Raw genomic sequence first — 18,486 nt, forward strand, 5'->3', positions numbered from 1 at the left:
ATACATGATAGGGCATCTGATTTAGCTTGTTGAACTGCAGGTCTATATGTAATCGTAAAATCATATTCATTAAAAAACAATACCCATCTCATCTGCCTTGGAGTTAAAGCCCCTGCAGATTGAAAAAACTCCAAATTTTTATAGTCCGTGTAAATCATGATGGTATGGCTGGCTCCCCACAAATGATGCCGCCATTCCTGAAAGGACATCTCTATAGCCAATAGCTCTCTTTCGGCCACAGTGTATTCTGCTCAGCCGGTAACAACTTTTTGGAAAAGAAAGCAATGGGATGCATAAGTCCTGAATCTACATCCCGTTGTGACAATACCCCCCCAGAGCATATTGAAAAACATCTGCTTCAACAAAGAAAGGGAGGGCGGAATCAGGATGTTTAAGGATAGGAGCAGAAGTAAATATCTCCACCAATGTCTCCAAAGCAAGTTGGGCTGCAGAAGACCAAACAAAGGGTACCCCTTTTCTCAACAGGTTAGTCATAGGTGCTATAATGTCCAAAAAATAGGAGATAAAGCACCTATAGAAATTGACAAATCCTAAGAGTACCTGTACATCCTTCACAAAGGTAGGAACGGGCCAAGTAGTGATCGCCACAGTCTTCTTCGGGTCCATCTTGATACCCTCAGAGGAAATGAGAAAACTCCAAAACTCCACAGAAAAAACCCGGAATTTGCACTTGTCCAATTTCACAAATAAACGATTATCACATAGTTTTTGCAACACCTGTTTTACATGCAAGTCATGCTCCTCAGCATCTTTGGAAAAGATCAATATATCATCGATATAAACAATCACGCTCACATCCAGATAATCCTGCAACACTTCATTAATACAAAACTGAAAAGCAGCAGGGCCATTACACAAACCAAAAGGCATAACACAATACTCAAATAAACCAAACTTAGTGCGAAATGTGGTCTTCCATTCGCCCCCCTCACAGACCCGAATGAGATGACAAGCTCCCCACAAATCAAGTTTAGTCAAAACTGTTGCATGCCGTAATTGATCCAATAACACCGGAATCAAAGGAAGCGGATATTTGTTTTTAATCGTCACCTTATTGAGATCTCTATAATCAATACAGGCATGGAGATCTCCTTCTTTCTTCGTTGTGAAGAATATAGGAGATGACACAGAGGAAGAGGACTGTCTAATAAACCCAGATGCCAACATCTCATCGAAATAGGTCCGCAAATGTCGCTCCTCTGGTTCGGACAGAGCATAAATGTGACTACATGGCAAAGTAGCCCCTAGAATCAAGTCAATGAGGCAATCAAAGTTCCTATGTGGGGGCAACACACTAGCCTGAACCTTGTCAAACACATCAACATACTCCACATAAGGGGGAGGAATACAACTATCCTCTACACTTGTACCCACTGCATACATCAATGGTGAAACAAATTCCGTAGCCTCCTGATAACAATGCTGCAAACAATATTCGGAGTCCAGTGTAACCGTCCATCTCACCCAGTCGATTTTTGTGTTATGAAGCAGTAACCAGGGTACTCCAAGTATCAACCCAAAAGATGTGGCATCAATAAGATCAAAACTAACGGTCTCAGAATGACCGTTATCACATAACACCAGGAGAGGCTCGGTTTGCTTACTGATTAACCCAGATGACAAATCAGTGCCATCAAGAGCTTTTACTGGTTTGGGTTGATCTTTATATACACAAGGAACATCCACTCTATCAGCCAGCTGAATATCCATAAAGTTCCCGGGGCACCGGAATCAAGCAACACCGAAATGGTAGTTCTCCTGCTATTAGTAAGTACCAAATTCACTGAGATAGTGAAATGACGCAGTGCCCTTTGGACTGAACCAGCAATATCATAATGGTTAATATGAACACCTCCTTCAGAACACATTTATGTTACATCCTGTTTCACAAAAGTCATTGATTTTTTTCAGAATAGTACTGGAGGGTTTCACAGGACATTCGCAGGCATAATGCCCGCTCTTCCCACAATACAAACACAAATTGTGCACCCACCTTCTTTCCTTTTCCTCTCTTGACAAAGGATCCCGCACCCCGCCTATCTGCATAGGTTCAGGCAGAGATTTCGACCCTACTTCCTCTTTCTGATCCCCTCGTACAACAATCACACGTGGTGCTTGAAACCCATTTTTCTCCCCTTTTCATTCAGACAAACGATGGTTTAATTTCACCACCAAATCTATGAACTCCACACAATCCTCTGAAGGATTTAAACCTGGGATACTATATCCTTCAACTCTTCACAGAGGCCCTCATAAAACAATGATGTCCTCTTCTCGATGGGCCAATGCGTTTCAGATACAACACGGTTACAGGAAGAGATGTAGACTAACAAGTCCTGTTTCCATTGTCTTAACTTGAGCAATTCTTCTTCACTGGCCTGCATGAACACATGTTTTGCAAACAAGCGATGCATTTGCTCCTTGAAAGCTGGAAAATTATAGAGAATAGGGTCATCGCTGTCCACCAAAGGGACAGACCACATTGCTGCCATGCCTGCCAAATAAGAGATTACAAAAGCAACCTTTGCTGAATCATCAGGGAATGATGTGGGTCTACACATAAAAGGCAAATGGCATTGGTTCGTGAATATGCCAAACTTATTACTATCTCCTGAAAATCGTTCTGCAACAGCCAAAGGAACTGGAACAGGAGTATTGACAGTGATTGCTAGAGGTGAACCTCCACTAGTCCCAGTACTGGGATTCCGTTCAAACTGAAAGGTAGCGGGCTGTACTACAGGCCCTTGGGCCTTAGGCAGGGGACCAGGACTTCTTCCCCAGGGGTGTTCCCTGGCTTTAAAAACATTCAATTCCTGGTGCAAACCATGGTTTTCTTGCCTCAACTCCTGTACTTCTGTCTGGAGATTGGAAAGAGCTAACATCAACTCCTGCATTGAAGGACCCACCCAGGCACCCCCACCATCGAGGGTCATCCGGTTCGTATCTTCCTGATACATCTTCGTCCGGGCAGTGTATTTTTCGTGGGCTTGGTTTTCTGTTCTGCCACAAGCACTGCAGGAGCGAAGGATTTCCCATTCCACTACCCGTGTCTTAATCACAATTGCCTACATATAAATAAAGGCAAACATAGAAGAAGGCACCAAGAGAAGGTGGGGAAACAAGGGAAGAGCAAAAACAAGGTGTGGACTAGCAATCTTATGCTCTCCCTCTCTGGCTGTCGATGGATCACAGGTTAGGAAAAGGCAGCTTTTGAAAAAGGAGAAAAGAAGAGAGTTAAAATCAGTAGGTACTGAGGAGAACACCATTCACACACAACCAGTTAGTAGTTCATAAGGCAGTGTTGTTCATTTTCTTACCCCTTTCAATAGGCATCTTGTCCAAAGAGGGCAGTCAGAGCAACCTAGCTTCCACTCAATCCGTTTAAGGTAGATAACACATGAGGTAGTCCCAGTGAAACTCTTAGAGGCTTAAAAGTCCACATATCATTAAGTGCCAACTTCTCAATGTGGGATAAAAAAAACAGAATGGCAAAAACCCACTCCTATTAAATGAAAATATAAGGTATCTCTTTAAAAACTTTTGGTTTCTCTACGCTTCGTGAAAGCGCCCAAGAAACCCACAAAGAAAGAAATAAGTTGCGCAATAAGGTTTGTCGTAGAAAAGTGAGAGATGGGGAAAACAAACGAACAACCCCGTTACCTCACCAGCATGATTCCAAAATGAAAAGTCCAGTGAAGGGCGGAACAGTGTGCCGGGCAGACAATCCAATGAATTTAGAGCAAAAATGCAGCAGGAGCCAAAATCCAACAAGCGAGTCCAGAGCAGAGCAAGGAACAAAGGAGACAGCATGTATTGAAGAAATGCTGCAGGCGATGTCCTTCCGGTGGTGTGAACCGGATGCAAAACCAAGCAGGGAAGTGAAGGTGAGCGGTGTTTATATACCCGCCGACTACACCTCGGAACCACCGCAGCCACATCATCGCACTCTCAGTACGAAGGAAAAAAGGTAAGGCGAAGACAAAAGGAGAACATACCCAAGCCCCGCAAGGCACTAACTATACTCGGAACCTGACAGCAACCTGTGTGTGTCATCGCGGTGAATCAGCAATATGAAGTAAATCAATGCTTGCTGTGTGTTCAGTCCGAGATCATCAGGATACGGACAATCTCGGACTTAACACACACCGTTTGCCACTAGGACAGAGGCCACGTTGGATTTTGATTTAATCCACGGATTTATCAAGCTGTTAAACCATTTGGATCTCACACAGGGGGTTGTGTATAATTAACCCTGATGTCACACCAACTCACTACAAACTCACTGGGTGGTTCTAATGGTGTCTCCACATGTCCTGATGAAGACCCCAGGCTAAGAATAAAATAACCCATACACAACAAGGGGGTCGAAACGTCGACGGTCTTTCTTGTTTTGTCACGTAGACACAGAAATTGATTTCATGTTGCTCGATAGGACTCTATCAGTCTGTGATGTATATATTGCACATCGCCTTTCCTTTTCTTCAACCCTCACAAGCGCACTATTTCTGTTGCAGCGTATGGAGACGCTGTTTTTAATGCATTTCACGTAAGTACAGGCTTCACAAGCACCACCATGCAGTAAATCAAGTAGGATAGACGCAGCAAGATACATTCACATTCGGAAAGGTAGGATTTTAACGGAGAAGAGCACACGTTAATTTCCATTTTTGTTTAATGCTCCAAATAGTAAGCATTTTTGTTTGCCTGGTAGGATTAGTTTTACTATGAGTTTGTTTTATCGGGCTGCATCCAGGACATCGTATCAGTCTCTTGGTTAAGAAATAATACACAGGTATGCACAATTTTGCAAGAATTTCTTGCATTGAAGGTGGTATTATTTAGCTTCAAATCTGTTTTATTGGTGTTTCTTTTATGATTTTTTTAGACTGTGTGCATGTGGGAAGTACACACAGAGTGACAAAAGGGCTTCACTTTGACACTAATCTTTTTGCAGTAAACAGTCAGGTATTCTTTATTGTTCTAGGTGTCACAATCACTAGCTTAGTTTGATTCAAGAAGTTATTGATTGGTATATCAGTTCAGCATTTCTGCTTTTTTCTACACCACGGATAGATTGTCCAGTACATTTTTGGATAGGTGACAGACACCAAGGATTTTGGCAGGGTGATGGTTTCTTTCTTATATCTTTCTTCTTTCTTTGATATAGGGTTGCAGTGGAACTGTAACCACAATAACATCTTATCTCAACCAGATCCGCTGCATGTACAATAAATCCCGCTTTTTTCGCTATGTAAGACACAACTAACACTGGAAGTTTCATCAGTATTAATTCTTGAGTTTCACTTTGGAAATTCAATTGTGTAAATTATACAACATTGACAAGCATATCCCCCTGTAGATTGTTATCTAAGCATCAATTTTGTTTTTTTGTAGCGGCCCCTAAGGAACTGATTGCGCATTCATCATTTCATTGTGAAAGAGAATTTCCTTGTTAAATAGGCCATTTGTTGAATGATACTTCTCTTCTACTTTTATGTTTGTTGTAAACAAGTACCAATGTACTTCAAAAAATGGTTATTTTCTTTGTGAACACACACTCAATCATGACTTGGAAAGATGAACATTCATCAAGTTAAATTAAATATTCAGAGTATTGTTAAAAATGTGTGAAATCATCAATTTTATTTTGTGATAACAATCTTTGATGTATTCATTAGCTGTGCAGCCAGGTTTCAAGTGTCTAGTGAAACTTGCTATAAGGTACAATTTCAGACCAGGGATAGGTAGACGCTCGATCCTTACTAGCACGCCTATTCCACAACCAGCTGTTAGAGAAAGACAAAAACTGTCTGGTCAAGTCACATAATAAACAAACAGGTGTGGGCAATACACAAATAGATTACCTTTGTAGTTTGTCTGTACAACACACTATTGCAGCACCCACAGTCTGGACATGTCCTTTGAAGCTATCTCCAGTATTACAGACAATTGTGCAGGAATCAAAACATATACATTCGCACAATCATCGGATTTATACTCACTGATACAGGACAGATCTTTTAATATACAAGGGGATCCATTACTCAACAACTCAAACAACTTGAATTTACTTCCAGAAGAGCACTAAATCAATGCGTTCATGCCTCAACTTTAATTCATTACCAAAATGTACAAAGAATACCACGAGGTTTGAGGTTACCAATTAAACAAATATTGTTTAGATTTCAGTTCAGTTCTACAAAGCATTTATGGAGAGATGGCATGCCATACTCAACAAATGCTCATTAGACCTAATTCTTCTTTTAGTTGAGGAACTATCGCGAACAATAAGGGAATTGGAAGAAGAATTAGAAGTCATTAAGACAGATTTGGGAACAAGACTTGAACCTGAAGCTTGAAAAACAAGCCTTGGCATAGCCAATAGGTCTCGCCTTTGGGACCCTATAAGTGTTTAGCCATGTAACAGTTGCATAACTAAATACTTATAAGGTCCCAAAAGCGAGACCTATTGGCTATGGAAAGCGATCGTGATCACGATCAAACATCCGCGCGGCCACGAAAGTGAAAGTAATCGCGGTAAAGCGCGCGCGCGCGCTCGTGCACTGTAGCTCTAGGCTGACCTGGTAGCACTTTTTGGAGCCCTCTCAATAAGTCTCGCCAGACCAGCGCATGCGCTGGGTCAGGCGAGACCTAAAAATCTGGAAGATCTTAATGAGAAACTGGACTTGTACAGCAAAGAACTGCAAGAACGCAAACTCAGCTATGTCATTTTTGGAGAATGTGATGCCAGTAACAGAAGAGGTAGAAACACCAGAATGCAAAGAATTTAAACCTCGAAGTACATACATTGCACCAGTTTCCCACAAGATGTTGGACACTTTTGAAAAGTTAACAGAAAAATATTTTGCTTCATTGAATTTCAAATCTACTTGCAGGTCTAACCTTTCTAAAACAGAGTACAGAATTCTGAGGAATTTGTCTACAAATAAAAATCACACTTTCCAACCAACGGGTAAAGGCGGTGCCTTTGTCATCATTAAAAAAAGATTTTTATCACAGAAAAGTAGAAGAATACATCATGGATCAGGCTACATACCTACGGTTAAAAAAAGACCCAACAGCTGAGATAATGGGAACATTATCTAAAATTCTTGACAAAGCATTAGCAATGGAATGGATAACACCCACCACACGATCATTTCTCACAGTACAAGACCTATAGTGACCACGTTTATACATGCTTCCTAAGGTGCACAAAAGCATCAATGATCTTCTATTCCGAACAATTGTGTCTGGGTGTGACTCACTTTTTGAACCGTTAGGCAAGTACGTTGATCATTTTTTGCAGCCGTTTGTTCAGACCTGCAAATCGTACATCAAAGACACCACACATCTTTTGCAACATCTGCAAAATCTTGAGTGTGAAATGAGCAACCAGTAGTTACTATGTACGATTGATGTTACGTCTCTTTACACCTCCATTCCTTTACAAGCTAACAAAGTTTTTTTGTTGGAAATACTCCAGTTCTGTCTGCGACACAGTTATTTTATCTGGAATGAAGAATTCTTTCTCCAGTTGAGTGGAACGTCAATGGGTTTTGCAGGGGCTCCTGCACACGCAAACATCTTCATGTCTAACTGTGAGCAAGATCATATTTTCTCAGACCAGGAATGGGACGAAAATTTGACATTTTACTGCAGTTTCATAGACGATATATTTCTAATATGGAACAACACCCAAGAGAAACTGGAGGCCAAAATCTGGCAATTGAACACAAAAACAAGAGAATAATTTACCTATAACATCAGCAACACTAGTCTACCGTTTCTAGATGTATGTGTGAAGAAATCAGACATGAACCTGGAGACTTCGGTGTACAAGAAAACAATAGACTGGAATAACTTGTTATCTTACCAGAGTTTTCATCCAGCAAATCTGATCAACAACTTACCTTACTCTCAGATGTTGAGAACCAAGAGAATATCTTCAACTTTGGAAGCATTTCTGACTACTCTTAATGAACAAAAACTAAAATTTGAGGAAAGGGGCTATCTGCAAAGCGTCCTGGAAATGGCAGAAAACAGATTGGCAACAGTAAATTGTCAGGAATTGTTGATGAATAAACCCAAAGAAACACAGGACCGCATGGTCTTTGTATCCAAATTTTCAACCAAATCAAGGGCCATAAAACGAATAATTAATAGGCGCTGAGAACTGTTACAAAATGAACCTGACTTTAAAAGGTCATTTGAGAGAATATATACCCTTACAACGCATGTGAATACATCACATGCCATTACAACGCAGTTGTTACAACGACCGTGTTATTACCACGCATACCATTATATGCAAGTCATTACTACGGCTTGCTGTAGGGGGCGCACTTGACTTAGGAATAGTATTATTTTTTATTCCTACTCCAGTTTGTTCAACAGCAGGGAAGGTGTTGGATTCTAAATCTAACACCAGTGCGCCCCCTGCAGTGATTCGTATTAATGACTTGCGATGTAATGGTATGCGTGTTAACAACGCGGTCGTTGTAACGACCGCGTTGTAATGGTGGCATTGTGGAGACAGCATTGTAAACGCTGTTTCCCATTTGAGAAGAAGCCTCTTTTCGCATGCACAAGATCTAAGAACATCAAAGAAATGCTTACTTGTCCAAGTACACAAGGCATCAAACTACAAAAGGGTACTAAGAAATGTTACAATTATGTACAGTGCAACAACATCATCACAGGAAATACCATCACACATCCGATGACAAGAGAAATAGTGAAACTTCGAAATTCTGCAGATTACAACTAATCTTTCGTGGTTTACAGCATCAAGTGCCAGTGTGGCTTGATGTACATTGGCAAAACTGAATGCAAAATCAAGTTAAGAATAACAGAACACAAAAGCATGATACACAATAAAAACACAATTTAGAAGTTCGAAAACAGACACAACATAGCTCAACTAAGATTTCTAATCTTAGAGATAGAGATAGTGGCACTAAGTAATGACAAAGACAACTCAAAATTGTTGTCTCTAATTCACTTCAATGTACACAGCCTGGATCATTGCAATATATGTGTGTAATGTTAATTTCAATCCATGAATTAGTTGGTGAGAGGTTTAAGCACCATATAGAAAATAGAATCATCATGATGTTTAAAGTAATGCTATGCAACTCGTGCTTACAATGTTACATTACAGGGAGATGTTTGAGCATGATACATTGAAAGAACTGGTATGATGTTCTTTGCAATGTTATGAAACTCCTCTATACATCGTTTTATCACAGGTTACAATCCTTTTTTTTTTAGTCTCACAGTTTTCACTGTTCTTCACTTAAACTAATATATTTTCACTTTGGGCAATCTCTTGGTCTTTTGATATTCTGGAGGACATTCCTTCACTGGCTCTGCTATTATACATCATTCTTACACAATATTTCATCAGGAAAAGCACTCCCTAGTCTTCTACCTCAGCAGTTCGGTCTGGACTGTTCCCATGAGGCATAGGGTCAAGACTCATTTGCATATAGCTGGGTCTGAACTGCGGTGGTGAAGTGAGCTAAAGAACGATGATGGATTCAACCCAGATCTGTGACTGGGGGTGAGTGTCTGAAAAGTTTCAGCGCTCTGTCTATCATCTCCTTGTGTTTGCCAGCATTTTTCCAGGCAATATATACACAGGTTCGAGATTTATCAGACAGGATGGTTCATTATTGTTCAGTAGTTGTTGAACATTCTAGTTTGCCGGCCATCGCGGGCTGTCGACCCTGAACCTTAACTGTTAAATCTTTTTGAGGTTGAATAGGGGACTTTAGACAGTGCAGAGAGTTTTTCTCCTTGTTTAATTTAGATAAGTTGTTTTTATAGTATATTCTCTAGCAAGACCTTTCAATTTTCAAAGATGGCGGCCGTGTTCCAGGCGTCTCATTGAACTCACAAGTCCTCTTTCAGTTGCCAGCGTCTGGGGACGCTGCTTTTAAAGCATCTCACGTTAGTACAAGTTTCACAAGCACCAGCATGTAGTACATCGAGTAGGATAGACAGGGAGAGATACATTCACATTCGGAAAGCTAAGATTTTAAGGGAGATGAACACGTTCATTTCCATTTTTGTTTAACGCTCCGAATAGCACACATTTTTGTTTGCCTTGTAGGATTAGTTTTACTATGAGTTTGTTTTATCGGGCCACATCCAGGACATCGCATCGCTCTCTTGGTTAAGAAATAATACACAGGTATGCACACTTTTGCATGCATTTTTAGCATTTAAGGCAGTATTCTTTAGCTTGAAGTCTGTTTTATTGGTGTTTTTTGATGATTTTTTAGACAGCGTACACGTGGGAAGTACATGCAGAGTGACACTAGTCTTTTTGCAGTGAACAGTAAGGTATTCTTTATTTTTTGTAGGTGCCAAAATCACTATCATCTTAGTTTGATTCAAGTATGCTATTGATTGGTATATTGGTTCAGTGTTTCTGCTTTTTTATACACCACGGATAGATTGTCCAGTATATTTTTGGATAGGTGACAGACACCAGGGACACGTTTTCTCTTTTAACACGGATTTCGGCAGGTTGATGGTTTCTTTCTTATATCTTTCTTCTTTCTTTGATATAGGGTTGCAGTGGAACTGTAACCACAATAACATCTTATCTCATCTACGCTGCATATACAGTAAGTCCTGTTTTGTTCACCATGGAAGACACAACTAGCACTGGGAGTTTCATCAGTTTTAATTCTTGAGTTTCACTTTGGTAATTCAATTGTAAATTATAAAACATTGACAAGCATATCCCCCTGTATATCATTATCTACGCATCAATTTTGTTTTTTGTAGCGGTCCCTCAGGGAGGGATTGTCATCCCAAAATGCATTGGACATTCATCATTTTGTCGTGAAAGTGAATTTCCTTGTTAAATAGGCCATTTTTTGATTGATACTTCTCTTTGACTTTTATGTTTTTTGTAAACAAGTACAAATGTACTTAAAAAGTGTTATTTTCATTGTGAACATTCATCATGTTAAAATAAATATTCCACAATCAGCTGTTAGAGAAAGACAAAAACGGTCTGGTCAAGTCAAATAATAAACAAACAGGTGTGCACAAAACACAAATGGAGAACCGTAACCAATACCAGCATCCTGGTCTAGTGCGATAATCTTCCATGTAAAGCAATACCTGTCCACAATCTTTATACAATGTAATACCAATCCATCCTTAAAAGCATATTGCCTTTAACAAATGCTTTTCACAATAGATAGATCAGGCCTACTGCTTTTTCACCCATCAGCCATACACTTATAAAGCTATAAATGCATATAAAGTTAGGATCAGTAATTCAAAATACAACAAAGATCATCACAGTGTGAATCTTCTACCTTTGGGTTTCATCATAGTGGGTGGCCAACACCTAAACACGTGCCTACTATGGTAATCTGTGAGCTTCCATGAAAAAATAAATTTTTGATGTTATGATTGAGCGTAAAACAAATCATCCTTAAAAGGCTATTGGCTTTAGCAAATACTTTTGAAAAGAAATAGGCCTATAACCTTTGTAATAACTTTTCATAAAATATAGATCAGAGCAATGGCACCACACATTCAGTTTCCTACTGAACCAACCAGGGCAATAGCCTTTTTCATTGGTTAGTCACCATAATCAACTCAGGCTTACTGAACTTAGCATAAGCTTTCCAATAAGGCAGCCATTAGGCATATATTTATAAAAATACAGATCTATCTAAATTACAGTCAGCAAAACATCAATCCCTTCTAAAAAAGCACTAACAAGGATATCAGAGTAAAAATCCCCTACACTCAGGGTTTGTCAGGGGAACTAACCAACACTAAAACCTTTGCAACTTGCAGTAATCTATAAATCCTAATGAAAATCACCTCTCTGAAGGCTTTGACACTGAGTAATAAAAATCCATCCATAAATGCTATTGGCTTTAACACATGGTTTTCACAACATCTATGCCAGGCCTACTGCATTTCTCTTAATTTTAAATAATCAACAGATACGATCTATAGCCTTGATCATTGAATTTGGCACTATAAGCAACTCAGTCCTGCTTGTACTGGTCATAAACTTTTCCCACAAGACAAACAGTGATATATGTTAACAGGAATAACTGGTTCCTTCCACTCTTCTCCCTCTGCTGTATATGTGCCAGGACACTCTAGTTTGAGTAGCTGTGCGCTCTATTAAATACATTATTTCATTTCATTTCATATATAGAGCTTCTAGCCAGAGCTTAATGTGTGCTGGTGTTTGCTGATGCAGGAATTTCTTAACATCGGCACATAATTATCACAGTCTACCACATGGTGGTGCTGTCTGCATCTTCCAACAGAGCACAGCAGCAGAGTTTTATGGAAGCATACTTAAAAACATGCTCATACCAGAGCATTCAGGCCCTTGTTACCGCTCTGCGTCACCTGGAATAGTCCAAATTCTCACATATGTAGGAGTGTGATGGTTAGTAGAGTAGGTGCAAGTATTTGCCAGCACTTGTAGGTATTTGCCAGCACTGAGACCTTGAGTGATAAAGTTGAAGTGGTGTCTTGAGAATTATGGTGGGCCTTTGGAACTTATGTTTTTTACAGCTAATCACTGATCAATGTTCGTTAAACCCGACCTAAATACCATCAGTGACCTGAAGAGTATATTTATAGGCCTTCGGGGGTTCTTGCTTTCCGCAATGGCGCCACGCCGTGCTCAGCAGCTATCACTGCTTTTGGCAGGTTTATTGCAATATCCATCACAAAGAATAACCTCAAAAAATGTTGTCAGATTTGTGTGGGTGTTCTCAATTGCAAAGCAAATATTTGATGAAACTATTAGTGTTGGACTGCTTAAGAAGAAAATATGGCAATGTTTGCAAGTTAAAGACAGACATGAAGAAACACGCGGGATAATTATGAGGCAATCTGTTTTCGCATTTCAGCTTCAGTACTTTTGATCTAAATGTACAATGAAACTTTTTCCTGTGTAAGACAGACAATGTCAAACAAGCACTGAAGTGACAAAATTAAAATTTCATCGAATCAAAATGCGGAATTCAAATATTGCTCTTTTGGGAAATATCAATATTGGAAAAAAACTATTATTTCTTTGAAAGAAAGTGTTTTCGCAGCATTCCTCGCCCTCGCCCAAGTTGTTGCATAATTTAAAAGAGCATCAACAAGGTTTATTACCATAGCGCATTAATTTTTAACGTACGGTCCAGGTGGTTCGTGACCCCTCCTCAGAGGGCCCTCAACTATTTCGAAAATGAAATCAGATCAGCAGATTAACAAAGTATATATACATAAAAAAGCAAGATAGACAACTGGGGGCTCAGTTGAAGCACTGTTATGCACCGAGAGAAAGGGCACGAATTAAGAGCAAAAAAAATAGTGATAGCTACAGTCTGGCATAACCTACATTTTTGCGAAATAAATCTAAATTTTGAAAAGTATCAACCATCTCGTTAAAATGTAGTTTTTTCATGTTTGTTTGTTTGCGATTGCGATGCATTTGAAAATGTGTGCATTTAATGAAAAATAAAACGGTATTTTCTCTGCATTGTTTACAGGATCAAATCAAAAAGGGGCATATCATCAAGGACCGGCGATAATTATCGTTAAGCGCACTTAGCGCTAGGAGAATTATCGGCGGCTAACGTGGATTTTTATCGCTGAGCTAGCGTGCTATTAGCAACGCTTATCTCAAAAGTGATAAAAATCCTAGCGCTAACTGCCAAATGTGAGATTATCGCTGGAAACCCAGCGATAATCTCACGAAGTTTGGCGTTAGCTTGATGATAGGGCAAGGCAAAGTTAGCCATGATATCAACCTTCCATAGGATATCATGGCTAAGTCAGTCCTGAAGCAGGCGTAAGGAAAGTAGCGATAACAGGGGTTATCGCTACTTTACTTGCCGCTATGCTTCATAGCGTGAGGCTTGATGATAGGAGAAATGTCGCTTAGCGACATTTCTCCAGTCATGTCAGGGCAGGAACGCCCACTTTGCATCTCATTAGAGATGCAAAGATGGGGGTTCAGAATTCAGGCGCTAATGCAAGGTTTCACACGATAGCGTGACCTTGCTGATTAGGCGATAAAATTATCACCGCTTTTCGCCTGAAAACGGACGCAAAAGCAGCGATTTTTTATCGCCTTGTTGCTGATATGCCCCGAAATTGCTTAGACGTGGATCCCCTGGTTTCCAGTTGTGATTCAGTAGGGATCAAAAGTAAAAAAGTTAAAAACCGCTGCCATAGGGTAAAGAACCTTGATGTGTTTATGATCCGAGATAATGCAGAAGGCAAATTCAAACAGAAAACATTAACTGTGCACACACTGTGAAACTAAGAGGGCCTCGTCTAGGGCAAGGAGTTAAGTCTAATGAGAAGTGCTGAAGGAATTATCACACTTCCTACAGATTGACTGGTTGAAATGCACCATGGATTGGATCGGTAATCCAGGACTGGGGGAGGGTTATTCCTCATTCAAGATTTCACTTTGAGTTGGGAGCAAAATACAAACCTGGGCAGTAAGGTTTTTTGTGTCCGTTTTTGCAACTGTGCCTTTAAAAAATGCCATGAAAACAATACTACATCATTAGGATTTTTACACATTTTTTCATCAGCACCCATTTGGTATTGGTAAATAGAATAACCCTGTTATGCTTTATTTTGTACAGTAAACCACACAGGCCTCATTAGAAAACATGCGACTAATCAGACAAAACATTTTGACACAAATAACGTCTGCACTGAGCTCCTACCGACTATTTCACCAGATTTAGGGATACAGATCACAAAATTCAATCCAGGAAGTTCTTTGATGTTAATTACAGGGTTTACATCCCAATGCAGTGATACACATGCGTAATAATACTGGAATTAAAGTTCATCCCTCAGCAACTGCCAAAACGTGATAATACAAGTGGTACAAGTGTACAGCTGGTGGTAAAACTTTACTTGCTCTACCACGTGTGTTTCAGAAGATTTTACCACTGGCCACAAGTGTCAACATTGATGGAACTTGGAATGTTCATTTACATGATGCTAACAACTGAAATTACGCACAGGACTACCTGTAGTGTTGTCAGGCGTTGGTTGCATATACACATGCATGCTGTGCATCCTCACAGGAAGATATTGTGGGGTACAATGCATTTACGGGAAGATTTTTGTTATCATTTACTTTTAGGTTAGGTCTGGCTTGATAATACAGCTGTCTCTTTACCTTATGTGACCACCATAAAAATAGCTTTAAGAAGCAGTACTGAGAAAGGGATGCAGGCTTCGCCCACATGTTGACCTTTCTCTCTGCAAGCTTTGCTTGGGCAGAGGGTGTGCACTTCCTCTGAGCAAGCATTGACAAAGTCTAGAGGTTTCACCTATGTGAGCTACTGACTTCACCAATGTCTTTTAGCCATGTTGTACAGTAGTGTGGCAACTGTTCAGCATGGCTAAAGTTAGTAGCATGGCTTAGAGTAGAGTGGTTGCGAAGAGAGTAGAGTGGAGTGGAGTGGTGTAGATTTGAGTGGAGTGGCATAGAGTAGTGTAGAGTGGAGGGGTTTAGAGTAGAGTGGCATAAAGTGGAGTAGTGCAGGGTAGAGTGGAGTAGATTGGAGTGGAGTACAGTAATGTGGCATGAGTAGAGTGACATAGGGTGGCATAGGGTACGGTGGTTTAGAGTGGAGTGGCGTAAAGTACAGTGGCATAGAGAGAAGTGGCATAGAGTAGAGTGGTATAGAGTGACTGGAGTGGCAGAGAGTAGAGTGGCATACAGTGGAGTGGTGTAGAGTGGAGTGGCGTAGAGTTGTGTATAGTAGTGTGGAGTGGCATAGAGTGAAGTGGAGTAGAGTAGAGTGGCATAGAGTACAGTAACATAGAGTGGAGTGACATAGAGTAGAGTAATGTGGAGTAGAGTGGAGCAGTATATAGTGTCGTAGAGTGGAGAGGTATAGAGTGGCATGGAGTAGAGTGGCATAAATTGGATGGCATGGATTGGACTAGAATAAAGTAGCATATAGTAGAGTGCCGCAGAGTTGAGTGGCATAGAGAACTGAGATAGAGTGGAGTGACGTAGAGTAGAGTGGTGTTGAGTAGGGTGGCGTGGAGTGGCATAGGATGGAGTGGAGTGGAGTGGAGTGCTGTAGAGTGTCACTGTGTGGAATGGAGTGATGTAGAGTAGAGTGGAATGGCATAGAGTAGAGTGGAGTGGTGTAGAGTAGAGTTGCATAGAGTAGAACGGCGTAGAGTAGATTGACATGGAGTGGAGTGACACGGAGTGGCGCAGAGTGGTATAGAGCAGAGTGGAGTGATGTTGAGTGGGGTAGAGTGGAGTGGTGTAGAGTAGAGTAGAGTGGAGAAGCTAAGAGTGGCATAGAGTGGAGTTGTGTAGAGTGGCGTGGCGTGAGTGGAGTGGTGTAGAGTGGCGTAGAATGGAGTGATGTAGAGTGGAGTTGCGTAGATTAGAGTGGCAAAGAGTAGTGCATTTGTGGGTGTAAGTAACTAAAACATCAACAGAGATGGCAGGTAGGGTGAAAGCAACATTACTAAGCAGTATGCCTGTGCTAAAAGTAGAAAAGCACATTTCACACCCAAGAATAACACTGGAACGCTTATAAAATAAACAGAACAGTGTGTTGCAAAAAGACGAGGAAGAACAAAAACAAAGAACACATGTACGTGGGCCTCGCTCCAGGGAGGAGCTAACACAAGAAAGAAAGGGAAGCCTACAGGAGCTAAGCAATTGAAAGACTGCATATGCGAGTGTCAACGAAAGCGACTAATGGTATGCTGTGGGTGAATTGTAAGCACATTGAACTGTAAACAATATGCCTTGCAGCACAGCACATTTGCTGTGTAGGTGAGACCTAAAAAAGAGTGGTTGTGGTTCCCTTTTTGCAGTGTGGAAAAGCGTATGCTCAATACAGTAGCCTGAATCGGTTAGGATGACAAGCCAATATTCACCGCTTATTTGTTTATTATAAAATAAGAAGACAAAAGTGGCAGTTCAGACGTACTTATTTTTTTATTTATTTTGTGCATTTTTATACAGCGCGGACATTACCCAAAGGTGTCAGAGCGCTGTACAATAGAGCTAGTTACGTTACAAGAGAAAAGTGGTACAAAATAGAACATTGCACAGACTAAAAATGAAGGGTACACAAACACAAAATCCAACACAGCACACAGGGGTGAGGAATGTACAGGAAAAAATACAAATTTACAACAAAGAGCGAACTTCCAAGAGGGACCTGAGAATTACGGGTACACAAACACAAAATCCAACACAGCACGCAGGGGTGAGGAATGCACAGGAATAAATACAAATTTACAATGAAGAGCGAACTTCCAAGAGGGGCCTGAGTATGAAAGTATTAGTTCTGAAAGTGTCTTTGGAAGAGAAGAGATTTGAGTTCAGCTTTGAAGATCCGTGTAGAGAAGGTGGCACGGAGCCATGGGGGAAGTGTGTTCCATATTCTCACCGCATTGCCTGAGAAGGATTGCGGCATCGATCTTTCCCTTTTGAAGACGGGGGTCTCAAGCAGAAGCTTTTCCACATTGCGAGAGGGTCGAGAGCCTCCGGACAATTTCAATTTATTTGCCAGGTAACGAGGGGAGGACGTGTGCAAGGCTTTGTGTGTGATGCAGGCAGTTTTGTAAATAGATCTTGCCTCGATCGGAAGCCATCGAAGAGAGGACAGGATAGGAGTGATGTGGTCGCTTCGTTTAGACCCTGAGATGAAGCGAGCTGCTAAATGGAGGATGGATTTGAGAGGGGAGAGGTGGGATTTGGGTTTGCCCGTCAGAAGAGAATTGCAATAATCCAGTTTTGAGAGAACCAGCGATTGTACCAAGGTTTTTAAGTCTTTCTCCGGGAAGAACCGACGGATCCCCCATAGAAGGCGCAACTGGTACCGTGCGTTCTTGGCAATAGAGTTGATGTGGGAGATTAAGTTGAGTCTTTTGTCAAGAATGACACCTAGGGATTTAGAGCTGTCGACAATGATGGGTTTGTAGTTGAGCAGGTTCAGCTGATCCATCCACGATTGAACAGGAGGAGGTGAGAGAGAGGTCGAAAGGAGGAGGAATTCAGTTTTGGCGGGATTTAGAATGAGTTGGTGAGCTAACATCCAGTTGTGGATGGAGTTGAGAGTAGAGTCGAGTAAAGAGAGATCGTGTGCGGAAGACACCTTGAGGTAGATTTGAGTGTCATCCGCATAAAGATGGTAATGGACCCCAGATTTGCTTAGGAGGTTCCCTAATGGTTCCAGGTAGAGATTAAACAGAGTGGGTGCCAGGATAGAACCTTGAGGGACACCTTGACCTACAGCCAATGGAGATGAAAGACTGTTCTGTATCTTAATCATTTGGAATCTGTCTGAGAGGAAAGAGGCAAACCATTTTAGCACTGTGCCATCCAATCCCATTCTCTGTTGAAAAGTGTTGAGGAGGGTGCTATGATTAACAGTGTCAAAGGCTGCAGAGAGGTCT

This window comes from Triturus cristatus, chromosome 6, assembly GCF_964204655.1.
Source record: "Triturus cristatus chromosome 6, aTriCri1.1, whole genome shotgun sequence".
Classification (NCBI taxonomy): domain Eukaryota; kingdom Metazoa; phylum Chordata; class Amphibia; order Caudata; family Salamandridae; genus Triturus; species Triturus cristatus.